Here is a 15,680-nt window from a genome sequence, read left to right on the forward strand (position 1 = left end):
GACACCACCACCTTTTCAAGGGTAATTCGGAATGGGCAATAAATGCTGGCATAGCCAGCAACATCCACATTCCATAAATTAATTTTTAAAAAGTCACTCTCACCGTCTTCTTGATTTCAGCTTTTTTGCCCATATTTGGACAAAGGTTGCAATGAGGTCAAGTGCTGAGGTGGCCTTGGTAAGCCAAGCTGAGGATCAGTGAACAGGTTATTGCCGAATAGTTGCCACTTGATGGTACTGATGACAACACCCTCCATCAGTTTACTGATGATGAAGAGGAGGCTGATCGGACGGTAATTGACCAGGTTAGATTTGTCCGGCTTTTTGTGGCCAGGACATACCTGGGCAATTTTCCACATTTCTGTGTAAATGCCAGTGTTGTAGCTGTACTGGAACAGCTTGTCGAGGGGCATGGCTCGTTCTGGAACACAAATCTTCAGTACTATTGCCAGAATGTTGTCAGGGCACATAGCGTTTGGAGCATCCAGTGATTTCAGCCATTTCTTGACATCATGTGGAATGAATTGAATTGGCTGAAGACTGACATTTTTCATGCTGGGTACCTTATCAGTAGGTCGAGATGGATCATCTACTCAGCACTTCTGGCTGAAGATGGTGGCAAATCATTCAGCGTTGTCTTTTGCACTGATGTGCTGGGCTCCACCATCATTAAGCATGGTTTTTTTTATGGAATAACCTCCTCCTCCAATTAGTTGTTGAATTTTCTACCAATATTTATGACTGGATGTAGCAGGACTTTTTGATCAGATCCATCACTTAACTCTATCGCATGCTGCTTACTTGCTGTTTGGCACGCAAGTAGTTCTGTGTTGTAGCTTCACCAGGTTGATACCTCAATTTCAGGAATACTTAGTGTTGTTCCAGGCATATGATTCATGGGGCTGGATTCTCCGCAGCCCCGCACCAATATCGTGTTTGGCAAAGGGGTGGAGAATCGATGTTTACGTGAGAATTGCTCGCGTGCAAATTACGTGGCGCAGCTGGGGGGCCATTGCGAGAGGCCATCCCAGCGATACTCTGGTCCCGACCGGCCAAATTCCCAACGGCGTGGTTCTAACCACATCTGGCTGGTCGGGACTCAGTCTGCGGCCGCCCTGATGGGGGGGTGGGGGGATCAAGCAATCGGGGGGGGGGGGGGGGGCTTTATGGGTGGCCGGGCGGCGCACGGCAGATCGGTGGGAACTTGTTTGTTGATCCAGGTTTGCCGGCTGAGTCTGCCATCGCGTTCGACGAGGCCACTGCTGTGCGCATGCGCGGACTCAGAGTCTGGAGTGAAACGCCAGCGTTTTTACGCCGGCGTGGTGACATAGCCCCGTTTTTGGAGAATCCAGCCCCAGGTGACTGGAATCAATGTTGAGGACTCCTGGGGAAACTCCCTCTCGACTGTATATCACTCTGCCACCACCTCTGGTGGATCTATGAGGGGAATTAATTACAAAATTAGGGAGGCTATACTTCAGTTGTACAGGGCATTGGCGACACCACATCTGGAGTGCTGTGTACAATATTGGTTGCTTTATTTAAGGAAAGATGTAAATGTGTTAGACGCAGTTCAGAGAAGGATTAGACTAATACCAAGAATGGGTGGATTGTCTTATGAGAAAAGGTTGGAGAGGTTAGGTTTGTGTCCAAAAGAGTTTAACAGAATAAGAAGCGACTTGATTGAAACCTTTAAGATCTTGAGAGGAATTGACAGGGTGGATGTGAAGAGGATATTTCCACTTGTTGGATAATCTAGAACTGAGAGTCATTTTTTAAAAATAAGGGTCACTCATTTAAGATAGAGATGAGGAGAATTTATTTTCTCTGAGGGTCATGAGTCTCTGGAACTCTCAACTACAAAATGCAGTGGAAGCTGTGGTGATATGCACCACTGTAAATACACTATGACTAAGTAAACACTAGAGGGAGCACCAGAGACGTCATGACATGCAGACATACAGCTAATGAACACACAAAATAGGGCACGACCAATGGGCAGTCAAGACACCCAGAGGTGACACTACCACAAGGGGGCATTACACAACCCATATAAGGACAGGGCACACATGCTCTGTCTCTTTCCACAGGCGACACTTAGAGAGCAGGACAGGGGCAGATCAAAAGCATCACACCCACCACTTGGTTTAGAGCAGACTGGTTAGTTAGACTGAGTTACTATCGCAAGATTAGCAGGAGAGTTGAACTCAGAGAACTGTGCTAATGGTTCAATAAATCACATTGAACTTACTTCAAAGTCTGGGGTATCTTTTGGTCAAAGCTGCATCAAGTTGCAGCCTATGTTACCCCAGAGTACATAACACAACAGAAACAGAGTCTTTGAATATTTTTAAGACAGAACTAGGTAAATTCTTGATTAGGAAGGGGGTGAAAGGGGAGAAGCAATAATGTGGGGTTCAAGTTATAAGCAGATCAGCCATAATCTTATTAAATGGTGGAGCGGGCTCAAGGCGCTGAGTGGCCTACTCCTGTTCCTAATTTGCATATTCATATGACATTTCCAGGGATGGTGATGGTGGTGTCTGGGACATTATCTGTAAGGTATAATTCCATGAGTATGACTATGTTAGGCTGTTGCTTGACTAATCTGTGAACAGCTCTCCCAATTTGGCACAAGTCCCCAGATGTTAGGAAGGAAGACCTTGCAGGAGTGTGACATTGTCATTTCCGATGCCTAGGTTGATGCTGGATGATCTGTCTGGTTTCATTCCTGATTGATGGCAGTTTGATACAGCTGTGTAACTGGCTGAGCCATATTTTAGAAAACATTTCAGAGTCAACCACATTGCTGTAGGTCTGGAAACGCATGTAGCCAGACCAGGTAAGGATGGTAGATTTCCTTAAGCATAGGACTGGCTTTTAATTTCAGATTTATTAATTGAATTTAAATTCCACCGAGTGCCCACAGCATTAGCCTGGGCCTCTGGATTGTTAGTCCCGTGACATTACCACAATGTTGTTGCCGCTCTCCTTTCCTTAATTAATACACAATTGTCCAAGTGGCAGTTAGCTTTGTTCCAGATTATTGTTTCTAAAAGCTTCCCCATCACCAAGCTTAAACTGACTGCTCTGTACTTGCTGGGCTTAATCGGTGGAACATTTGGAATTCTAAACGCTGAAATTTTAAAACTCTGAAAACCTCTGGTGTGACCCTGGAATCTAAGGAAGATTAAAATTATCTGTTGCACTATAAAAACCTTTAATTACTCACCAGGTTACTTTTCCAGATACAGAAAGCCGCTCGGGACTCCTGAAGGGTACGCCCTGCACTGCCATTTCAAAGTTGGCACTTTTTGCATCACTGATTTACCCAATTTGGGTAATATTTTGCTCACTGGATTTATTAAGCATACTGTGCTCAATATATCCTGATTGACATGCTACATTGCCTAATACATGTCTTCCATCAGGGTTGTGTTATTACAAGCAAATTTTAACCATTCTCCTCAGCAAAATATAGAGGAATTGTCAATTGGTCGGCCAAGAATACTTAACACAGCTTGGCTGAGAGCTCAGAAATCCTTTTCTGTGATGAAACACCTGAACCCCAGAGAAAACATTGCTTGATTGACGCTCTGGCTTTCTGATCTCTGCTGTCAATTTCACTGTGATTATTTACCCAAGGTTTAGGGGTTTCAATTTCTTGACAGTTTCTGCTGTGGATACTTTAATGGGTCTGTATGATCGACACTTCTATTGGGCTGTAGTGGAAGGTTAACATAGAGGAAGGACATTTTTAGTGGAAAATAATGAATGATTGACTTTGAAAATCATTTATAGATTCACTTGTCACTACAGTGTTCCTTGACCCTATACATTGTACAGTGGGTGAATGGACAAGGAGGTGCCATAGCATGCGGGAGAATGGGGGCATAGATTGACTTGTGTGCCGAAGGAACCTTGGGGATGTGAAGGGGCATATCTTGGTATGGGTGGCATGAACCCAATGGATGGGGCACGGGGAGTGCGTGGGGGTCGAGGGAGTGTGAGGGCTGGAGGACCTGTCTTTCTATTTTAACTGAGCCAAAGTACAACAGAACCGAAGGGCCTCTCTAATAGCTCACCTCCACACCCGGCACCCATGGGCGGGATTCTCCGTTGCCTGACCCAAAAACGTGTTCGGTGATCGGGCGGAGACTGGGTTAATACGCCAAAATCGGGACAGGCGCCGGTTTGATGCCAGTCAGCCATGCCCCACCCCTTCCAAATGGCATAATTGTGACTCACGCCGCGCTGAGTCACAATGCCATTGCCACCTCATTGGCGTGCCCACCCACGATGCTCCGCCCCATATCGGCCGAGTTCCCCACGGCGCGGGACACGTGTGGTCACACAAATCGTGAACCTGACGTGGCAGCTGCAGACTGTGTCCAGCACCGCCACACTCAGCCAGGATCTGTGCCGCTGGCCAGGGGGGTTCCACGAGGGCTGGTGGAGGGTGGCCAGGGGGTGGGCTGTGGGGTCGCGGATGGCAGGTTGTGTCTGGCGCCATGTTGTATGATCGACTGCTGCAGGTCGTCAGTCGTGCGCATTCGCGGCCTGGGACCCAGCCATTCTTGGCGCGGGAGGCGGGAGTTTCAGTCTGTGCCGGTGCTAGCCCCTCATTGGTACCGGAATTGGTGAGGGGTTCGCGCCAATCTTTTTCACGTAAACCTCCCACGGATTCTCCGTTCGAACCGGCACTTAGCCGCAGGAACAGAGAATCCAGCTCCCTATCTGCTTCTGACCTCTTTCCCGGTATTTTAGAAGTTGGCCACTACCAGCTAACTGTAGTAATCCTAACTTCTTTAATCATTCTGAATATTAACGACAAAACTGAACTAACGGCATGGGTACCGATCTGCCTTAACATATGGACTGGCTCACAATTTCATTGACTTACTTTATTGTGGCATGTTTTTTCACCTAGGCCTGCTGATCTGTCAGTTATTAATTTGTAATCCCAGCCTTAGACCATGGAGTGTATTGTCAATGCATAACTTCTGTGTAAATACTGTAAATGTTTTCAAAACCAACATTACTGATATTTGTCAATCCTGGAAGTTTTGAATCTTTGACTTAAATAATGAGTAAAAAGCAGGCACTGTTTATAATCTAGACCATTACAATCTGTGGGAAAACTCCTTATAATAGGAATAATCTTTATTATTGTCATAAGTATGCTTACATTAACAATGCAATGAAGTTACTGTGAAAAGCCCCTAGTCGCCACACTCTGGTGCCTGTTCGGGTACACAGAAGGAGAATTCAGAATGTCCAATTCACCTCACAGCCTTTTGGGACTTCTGGGAGGAAACCGGAGCACTACATTACACATGCAGCAAGAATCCTTCTAGTTGAAGGCATACGCACATGAAAATTTCTCTGGAAGTAGTACTTGAGTTAACAGATCACAGAGTTTGGTCATTAATTTGTCAGCATTGTTTTGTGAGCTATTGTACAAGATGGTCACAGAAACATTTATATTATGGTCCCCAAAATAGAAAAGGCAAAACCTGACATTTGAGCTGCTTGAATTCAAGGCTCTGGTAGCTCACCTAAAAGAATAGCTCAAAGATTCTGTCTGCAAGCTGTAGTTCCCAAACTGCATATGTAATGACAAACTCCACATAAGTGGTGAAACAGCAGGAAACTTATCTGTGAATTTGCACTGCCAGCCCCAGTACATTTCACATGATTGAGCACAATAAAGTCATACCACGTTTTTCTTTTAGAAACTGTGTTTAGCATTTATATCATATTGAATGCTTACTTATTCTGAAAATTGGGCCACAGTTTACTGTATAGGTCAAAGGCCACAGGGCAATGGCTAGATATTTTAAATGGGACTTGTATCTGTGATTTAAACTATTATCATTAGAGCTCTTGGAATCTTGTTTTCTGTTGTAGCAAACGCATTAAAAAATATATTGTCATTATTTTATGCGTGGAGATTCAACGGCCATTCTCTAGCACAGTATACAAATTAATTTGTCTGGTTATGTAATAAAGGAGAATATGGCAATGTAATTGCTCACAATTACATAATTAATTGCCAGTAACATCTGGTAATAATATGTTATTTTTTGTTCTGTTTTAACATAAACTAAAATAAAGATGCCAAACCACATTGTAAATGTTTTATTGCAACAGATATAATGTGGTTGCAAGAACTGCTGCTGCCTGGAAATGACCCATTTGAAGCCTTAATGTTCCTTTAACACATAAATATGTTGTAACATAAACAAGAAAAGCTGGGAATACATTGTACGTCAGTCAGCATCTGCAAAGACAAAAGACAAATTAACAGTTCCCAGTATAACCCTTTGGGAATTACCAGAAATTCCTCCTTGTGTTTAGATAGCTAACACAATTCTTCTATTGCATAGAGATCTTGCATAATTCATAAACAAAGATTTACCACTCTTTATTGGCCCTATTATTTGTGTTTCCAGATTTCCACATGTATATTTCCAAAATTGGCCAAATAGCTATCCTAACATCTGCTGCTCCTTCAGAATATAAAGACTGTGTCCTTAGTTAGGGTCCATGCCTGTGTTTTTGTTGCCACCTCTGTGGATTTTCCAACAGCAGCCCACGTAATTCAGTTGTGTGTGCTGACAACCTCTGATCCTCTCATTTACAGTTTGTTCCTCACCAGGATACTCAACAGAAAGATTCTTCAACCGCAGTGAAAATGCCACTGTGTGCTACATGTCAGAAGGGAAAGGTTGCAGTTGTCCTGTTGTTCAAGTCTGCTTGCTGCAGGAAGTAGATGTATTGTCGAGCATTACTATTATTGTCAGAGGACCTTTTCTTCCACCTATTTTAACAGACAAAAAAACTTATCAGAGACTGGATTTAAAATAGCAGGGATAATTTGTTCCTGTGTAGTAGTAGCCTCAGTAGGGAGGTAGTTAATCTCACAACAATTCCTCATTAATCTCTGTCATTTTAACCTGGTCCCTGTGGAGTTCTTTGCTGATATAAACAAGACGGTACTTCTGAAAATGTAGTTACATTGGCATGAATGATTCAGAAAAAAACTGAACAACAACAAACTTTCCCTTTACAAGACACGCAGTGTTTTTGCATCAGGGATCAGCAGAGAGTTTACTGACCAGTAGTGCTGGGATTAAGCCCATTATCAAGTTCAGTATTTTCCCCTTTCGCTGGTGAATCCAAGCTTTTAAAGCCTCCTCAAAATTTAAGTTTTTTAACCTCCTCATTTCCCTGAATTCTTTTCTTAGTTCCTGCTTAGTATCTGGTGTCTGAGCCCATCCTCAGATACTCCATTACTTTAAAGTCACTGTAAGAAGTCTTACAACACCAGGTTAAAGTGTTGTAAGACTTCTTACTGTGCTCACCCCAGTCCAACGCCGGCATCTCCACTTTAAAGTCACTGGGTGGGATTCTCTGTACCCCAGCCATGTGTATCTCAGTGACTTGTCATTCCCAGGCAGTGAGATTCTCCCTTCCCTCTGTTTGTCAATGGGATTTCCCATTGAAGCCACCCCATACCGCTGCAAATTCTGTGGGCAGAGATGCGCTGCCAATGGGAAAAGAGAATCCCGATGGCCGGAGAATTCAGGTCAATTTGCAAGTGTAAGTTGCTAATTGTCCGTTTTGCTTGGTGATTTTGCAATGTATGTATAAAACAGTCTCACTGGGAAAGGTATTTGATATTTTCTCTTCTTCGCTCTATAGGGAAGCACGTTGGCGCAGTGGTTAGCACTGCTGCCTATGGTGCTGAGGACCCGGCTTCAGTTACGGCCCCGGGTCACTGTCTGTGTGGAGGGTAGGTGGATTGGCCGTACTAACTTGTCCCTGAATAGCAAAAAAATAATTGGATACTCTAAAGTTTTTTTAAAATTATCTTTCTTCCCCACCCCTCCTGGAAACATTAACCCCACTTGCTTGGATATGGCTCCATGGCAACTCCGGACTGATTTTAGTGCTCTTTAAGTCAAGGACAATTAGGTTATTTGTAGCATCCTGAATGTCCATTTGAATCAGATCTGTATCAGCACATACTAAAGATTCAATTGGAGACATTCCGCGTCTGTATGGCTGTAATGATGCACTTTCACAGACTTAATTCGACACTCAGAAGGATTTATTAATAAGAAGACTTGTACAGTAGCCACATGGCTGCACCAAGCTTCCTACATGTCTCCTGCCTAAGACAGGACTCCACCCACTGGGGTGGTTACCCATTCCCAATTGGTCACCCAAGCCATGTGACCCTTACTTTATTGTGTTGCCTTCAAGGGGCAAACACCACAGTGGCTCACCTACTCAGTGGACAATAGCTGGAGTTTATGGTTGATTTGTTTAGAGATACTAGGATGTGGCATGATAATGAAAGGACTTCATCATTCCAACAGTGATTGAAATTAAACTTTCTTCTTCGGTAAGACTGGCAATGAATGTTCATAGGCTTTTGAGCTATAGGGAGTATAAAAATAAAGCCCAATCCTACCCTGACCTGACCTTCATACATATACATTAGTTCCAATAATGGCCATAATACAGGAGCATAATGGTTATGTTACTGGACTAGTAATCCAGAGGCCTAAAATCTGGGGACATGTTCAGGGAGGCTGGTACGGGACTTGAACCATGCCGCTGGCCTGCCTTGGTCTGCTTTCAAAGCCAGCTCTTTAATCCTGTGCTAAACCAGCCCCTCAGTGAACCAGTGAAGTCAAATTCAGTGAATTAAATACATTTGGAGTTAAACAGCTGACATAATTAATAGTGACGATAAAGCTACTGGATTTGGCTCACTCATGTCCTTTTAGAGAAGGCAGTCTACCTTCTTGCCCAATCTGACCAATATTTAATTCTTGACTCTTAATAGTCCCCTGAAATGGCTTAGTCACTTGAGGCTAGCGAGGGCACAAAATGTACTCTGGGTCAGGTGCAGCACAGTGGCACTGTGATTAGCACAGTTGCCTACAGCGCCAAGGATCTAGATTCAATTCCAGCCTTGGGTTACTGTGTGGAATTTGCACGTTCTCCCTGTGTCTGCATGAGTTTTCTCTGGGTGCTGCGGCTTCCTCCCACAGTTCAAAAATCTGCAGGTTAGGTGGATTGGCCATGCTAAATTGCCCCTAGTGTTCAAAGATGCACAGGCTAGCGGATGGACCTGGGTATACTGCCCTTTTGAAGGGTTGGTGCAGACTCGATGGACTGAATGGTCTCCTTCTGCACTGTAGGGATTCTATGATTTCAATGCCCATTACCAAGAATGATTCGGTAGCAGCACTGTGTCTTGAAGGGTACAGTTGCCAGACTGAGCCTGCAGCAGTTGTTAAGAGAACTAACATAACAGAAAGAAAGAAATTACGTGCCTTGTAATTAACAATTATCCTGTTACAGGTACAAATATCCATGACAGTATTGATAGCAATGACCACCACACAATCCTCATCAAGACAATGTCCTGACTTCACACTGAGGATGTGTTGTTTGGCACTACCACCTTTCTAAGTTGGATAGATACAGAACAGATCTGACAGCTCCACACTGGACTTTCATGAGGCTCTGTGGGCCATCAGCAGCAGCAGAATCCAATTCACCCACAATGTGCAATCTCATGGCCCAGTTATTCCTCACTGTACTGGGGTACCAATCACAGTTAGAGTGGAGAGTAGAATAGCATGCCAGGAACAACACCAGGGCTGGGATTCTCCCTTTTGGGGACTAAGTCCCCACGCCCGCCGGAAAACCGGCGAGAATCACTCTGGACTTTTTCCTCAAAAGTCCGGGGTGATTCTCCGTTTTCCGGGGGCTAGCAGGGCCCCGGCGGGTGTTCTGCAGCTGTGGCTGCCGGCAGGGCCCTGCTGTCCAGACTGCATGGCTGCGCAAGCGGGTCCGTGCATGCGCGCGGCGGCCATGGCAGAGCCACACAGTTGGCCCGTGCGGAGTAAGGTAGGTCCCCCACAGATCGCGATGGCCCGTCGACCGGTGGCCCCCGATCGCGGGCATGGCCACCGCTGAGGCCCCCACCCCCGGAGTCAGATACCCCCCGCCCTCCAACAAGACTGCCACCCCGGCTGCGGGTCCGAGCTCCTGCTGGATGGTACCAGATGTAAACCACGCCGGCGGGAGTTTGGCCAATCGCCCGCGGAGAATTGGCACGGGGACCTGTTCCAACAGCCCCTGATCGGCGCCGCGTCGACAGCGCATGCATGTGCGATTGACGGGTCTGCGAAGAATCGCGGAAGCACTGTTGCGCCGGATTTTCGGCATGAACGGCTATTCTCCGCCCCCGCGCCGGGCGTGATTCCGGCGCGGAGGGTCGAAGAATCCCGCCCCAGATATACCTAAAAAATGAGATGCTGACCTGGTGAAACTCCACTACAAGAGAACATGCATACTAAATAGAGAAGCAACATGCTAAAGCTAGAACTAAGTGTCCCGAGATTACTGGCTCAACTCTCAGCTTCACAATCCTGCCACATCTAATCGTGAATGGTGGCAGACAATTTAACAACTAGTAGGAGGAGGAGGCGCCATGAACTTCCCCATGATGGGGGGGGGGGGGAGTCCAGCGCATTAGTGTGAAAGATATGGCTGAAGTCTTCGTAATCATCTTCAATCAGTAGTGCCAAGTGGGTGATCCAATATTGGCTTCCTCCTCAGATCCCCACCGTCACTGATGCCAGTCTTCGGCCAATTTGATTCACTCCATGTCTTATCAAGAAATGGCTGAAGGCATTGGATGCCTTTCCTAACAACATCATGGCAGTTGCGCTGAAGACTTGTGCTCCAGAACTAGGCTGCCCCTAGCCAAGCTGACATCAAGGCAATATTTAACTCAGTATTACATCAAGGAGCCCTAATCAAGTGGAAGTGAATTGGAATCAGGGGGAAACTCTCCACTTGTTGGAGTTATACCTGGTTCAAAGGAAGATGGTAGATCGCAGGTGGACAATCATCTTAGCCCCAGAGAACAGAAGCCATTTCAGAGGACCATTATGAGGCAAGAGTGAAATATTTAATTGCTGCAGGAGTGTCCTGGGCCCTATCATTTTCATCTGCTTCATCAATAAGCTTCTCTTCATCATATGGTCAGAAGTGGGAATGTTCACAGATGATTGTAACCCCTATTTGCAACCCTTCAGATAGTGAAGCAGTCTGTGCGAATATTTAGGCTTAGACTGACAAGTAGCAAGTAGCATTTGTGTAAGTCAGATGCGAGCCAATGACCATTTCTGGCAATAGAATTTAACCATCATCCTTTCAATGATATTATCGTGGCAGAATCCTCACCATCAACATCCTGAGGATGATCATTGACCGGAAACATAACTGGAGCAGTCACATAAATACAATGGCTACAAGAGCAGAGCAGATCTGAGGCTGGGTATTTTGTGTTAGTGACACACCTCCTGATCACCCCCTCCCGCCCCCTCCAAAGCCTGTCCAGTAGAAGGTACAACAAGTCAGGAGTGTGATGGATGAGTACAGCTCCAAACACACTCGAAGCTCAACACCATCCAGAACAAATCAGCCCACGTCATCTATACCATTTATAAAAGTCATTGCAGGAATTAGTGAAGATTTTTTAACAGCAGCTTCCAATCCTAAAGCCTCTACCACCTAAAATAACAAGGGCAACCAGCACACAGGAGCATTGCCATCTGTAAACTCCTCTCCAAGTAACACGTAACCCTGACTGACCCTGACTTCCAAAATCTTGGAACTCCCTCTCAAATAACACTGTGGGTACACCATAGGGCCTGCAGTGGTTCAAGGAGGCAGCTCACCATTAACTTCTCAAGGGATAATAAATAAAATAATCTTTTATTGCCACAGGGATGAAGAAAATCCCCCAGTAGCCCCATTCCAGCACCTGTTCGGGTAAACCGGTATGGGAATTGAACCCGCGCTGCTGGCCTTATTCTACATTACAAACCAGCTGTCTTACCCACTGAGCTAAACCAGCCCTAATGGCTGAAGGCATTGGATGCCTACCCTAACAACATCCTGGCAATGGATATTAGGGGTGGACAGTAAATGCAGGACTTGCCAATGACACCTGACATCTAGAGCGACCTACTCTAGGAACTATAGATGATTTTCCCCTTCCTGACCCAACAGCATGGGACACATTATAGCATTCCTCTTGAGACTCAGTTATGATGAACTTGTTTAATACAGACAAGAAGCTAGCATATTCATTCCGAGTAGCTCCGTTACAGAACTGAGCCAATGGTAGAGCCCGAGACCAACCTCTAAACTATCCTCACCTGTAGCACCAATGTGAAAACTACAACTGTCATTGATGGTGCCAGCTCAAGCCTGGCACAAACTCCCAACTATTTGTTATAGTTGGATAAGAAAAATCAGGGGTTCTCCGACCCCCCGTCAGGTCGGAGAATCGCTGGGGGGCAGCGTGAATCCCGCCCCCACCCGCTGCTGTATTCTCCAGCGCCGGGGTTTTGGCGGGGGCGGGAATCTCGCCGCGCCAGTCGGGGGTCGCTGGCTGAGCCCCCCCAACGATTATCCGGCCCGCGATGGTCCGAGTGGCCGTCCATTTTCAGCCGGTCCCGCCAGCGTAAATCACAGCAGGTCCTTAACGGCGGGACCTGGCTTCACAGGCGGCCTGCAGAGTCCTCGGGGGGGGGGGGGGGGGGGGGGGGGACCTGGCCCCGGGGGTGCCTCCACGGTGTCCTGGCCCGCGATCGGGGCCCACCGATCTGCGGGCGGGCCTGTGCCGTGGGGGCACTCTTTCCCTCCGCAACGGCTGCTGTCAACTTCGGCCTTGGCCGGTGGGAAGAAGAACCCCACTGTGCATGCGCTGGGATGACCCCAGCACACGCTCCCGAGCATGCGCCAATTCGCGCCAGCCGGCAGAGGCCCCGGCGCTGGTTGGCGTGGTGCCAAGCCCTTCCGCGTGGAGTATTCTTCACCTTCGGGGCGGCTCGACGCCAGAGTGATTCACGCCACTCCTCGGCGCCGGAATGACCTGCCCCGCCGGTTCGCAGAGAATCCCGCCCTAGATGCCTCGAGGTAGTCTACACACATATTTCTGTGGAGAGATGTTCAAAGCAAAGTTCTGTGAATGTTTCTTGATAACTTGAAACCCTACGATCCAGAATTGTTATTTGCCCTTCTCTGTTTTCTGAATGTTCCCCAATACATCAGTCAGGTAATCGGAGCTATGCATTGTTTTCTAAAGTGATCTCACCAATAATCTATAACAGTGGTTTTCAAACATTTTTACCCACTTATGTCATGTGCCGGCTTCAGCTAATTCCTTTGTGCGACCTTCATTTCTGTGAGACTGCAAAATCCAACCCGCACATGTAGGCCACCGTGAAAGGCAACAGCAAAAAATTGTTTGTTTTACTCAGCACTGGATACTCCTGGGAGAATACTTCTCCAGAATGCTGACAGCCTCATGGGCTTTTGGCATGTTTTTAATGTGCTGTCACAGGTCAAGTACAGCAGCTTAGTCTTTTCACTTGCAGTCAGTTGTAAATTAATAAGTAGCTCTGGGGTCTCAACCTCAAAGGAATTTTCATGCAATATTTCTCTTTCAAAATCTGAAACTTGTCTCTCTCATTTTCCCTGCATATAACACACAACATACATATTTACATTGGCACAATTGACAAAACCATACCTTAAGAAATCATCTTTACACTGCTTTGTTGTCAAGTTAAGTTTTTTTTTGTAGGCTGTCAACCAAAGGCCTTGGAGCTCTGAACAGAGCTAACACTGGCACTGCTCTGTCCTGCCGTGGATTCTCCTTGACAGCTCTCTCCAGCAGATTCAGATGTGAGATCCTAGTCACTAGTTACACTGCCTATTTGTGTCTCTGGCTGCCTCTTTCTCATAACAAAATGATCTGCACAGTCCTCTTGCCTTGCTTGCTAGCAAGTAGAAAATGGAAAAAGCTGTGCTCCATGATTTGGAGCTAAAAGCACGCACATACAGGGTGCTTGCTGTCAAGTGTACGTGCAGGGCACGTGACCTGCTCACTGCTGCCCCTGAGGTTGGAAGACAGCACACGGCCTCATTTCGTTCTCATTTAAAAGTCGGCCGCCGCTGCCATTCTCAATTTAAATGCTGGTAGCAGCCTTTGGACTCTTCTCCCGTGATCGGGACAACGCCGGAATGCCACACCCAATCGTTCCCTGACCCTCCTGACACCCAGCAATGGATCACAACCCACACTTAGGAAAAACCCTGATCTACAAAGTGGGAGTGGATAATGTGCTTAATCTTGCATTAAAAGCATTTGTTAACATGGGTTTGTTCAGCCTAAATCTGTTTGAAAGATGAAAATTTCTGTTAACTGTGTGTTACAGCCTCTATGTTCTTTACATGAGGACTTTTAGCGAATGGGGAGCAGGAGTATGGTGCTGGGATAGAGAATCAGCCATGATCATGTTGAATGGCGGAGCAGGCTCGAAACGCCAAATCTCCTACTCCTAGTTTCTGTTTTTTTTTCTATGTATGTTTGATGTTCCCAATCATGTTTTTCATTACCACTATTTAATGGAGCTCAATTTTCCAGCTGCGTGCTTTGAAGTCGATCAGCAGACATACAGCAGAATTCCATCAAAAAATGCCTTATTTATTCCAAAAGAATTGAATACACAATGATTACAGTTCCAAACTGGATCCAAAGCAGATTTTTTTTTCAATTTGTTTTCAAGCATATGTATAACAGATCACAACTGGAATCACATGCAGATTAACTCCTGCCATATTTGTACTATTGACCTCAGTTTACCTGCATTGAATTGTTGAAACATCTTGTCCTGAGATTACCCTGTGCAGGTATAATCATTAGCAACCAAATTGGACATCAATTTGGAGGTAAAGGTGCACCATTCTGAGCCCCTGTATTTCAAATATGGATTTCTGGGAAAGGGAAGGAATTCTTTGCAATGCCTCAAAACTACCTTCTGACTACTCCAAGCAAACATGCTTCTTATATGTGTTTATACCAGCATTAGCAATTCAAAAGACGTTATACGTGGAAGCATTTTCTGTAGAGTGTTAATAGAGCTTTCATGCTGGCAGACTCTTCTCAGTGTAAATGGGCCTATAGTCACAAATAAAAGCCTGAAAAAGGTTTGAGTAGCCTGGGAAAAGATGAATAAATTGCCTTTGCGATTAGTTTGGACTGTCTGCCCATGCAGATGGTAAAACAGTCTGAAGTTGCTGCTGAAATCTGAATGTCTTTCAGATTTACACAGAACCATGGGTGACTCTGAAAAGACTTGGTTTACTTTTCACATCCTTCTTTCTTATTATGGTAAAGTAAAGATTCCCAGAGTGACTGTTTGTTATTCATAAAGAAATGCCACACACAACGAACTGGCCAAGGTTGCAAGCTCATGTTTTACAATGAATCGAAATTCAAAGGGGTTACTTAGTGTTAGTGGAACTGCATATCTAACGAACGATTTCCTATGTTTGCTATTTCTGGCGAAATCGTTAAAGTGCTGAGAGGAGATCTTTCCCAAGAAGAACAACTACGTGTAAAACACTAACTTGTATTGAGATTTACAGAAACGGTTTTATATTAAATGAAGCGTAATATTTGGAGTTGCTTCACAGATGCTTTGGGTCAGAAGAGTACTGGCATCAGCTACTTAGACAGAATATACATCAGAGTTCTCCCTGATGTCTGTCCATTCAGTAAAACAGATTTA

The 15,680-nt window shown here is 45.6% G+C and overlaps 1 protein-coding gene and 1 long non-coding RNA gene across 19 annotated transcripts in view; one reads left to right on the forward strand and one right to left on the reverse strand.

Moving 5' to 3' along the window:
- The window catches only part of LOC119972600 (extracellular sulfatase Sulf-1-like), a 690,773-nt gene that overhangs the window by 475,761 nt on the left and 199,332 nt on the right, over positions 1-15,680 (forward strand). The gene's annotated exons all lie outside the window — the stretch shown is intronic.
- The window catches only part of LOC119972602, a 64,996-nt gene continuing 55,442 nt past the window's right edge, over positions 6,127-15,680 (reverse strand). Inside the window, exon 2 of the long non-coding RNA XR_005462114.1 lies at positions 6,127-6,823. This is a non-coding gene — a long non-coding RNA (uncharacterized LOC119972602). The remainder of the gene's footprint in view (positions 6,824-15,680) is intronic.

Source organism: Scyliorhinus canicula, chromosome 10 (genome assembly GCF_902713615.1).
Source record: "Scyliorhinus canicula chromosome 10, sScyCan1.1, whole genome shotgun sequence".
In the NCBI taxonomy this organism is placed as follows: domain Eukaryota; kingdom Metazoa; phylum Chordata; class Chondrichthyes; order Carcharhiniformes; family Scyliorhinidae; genus Scyliorhinus; species Scyliorhinus canicula.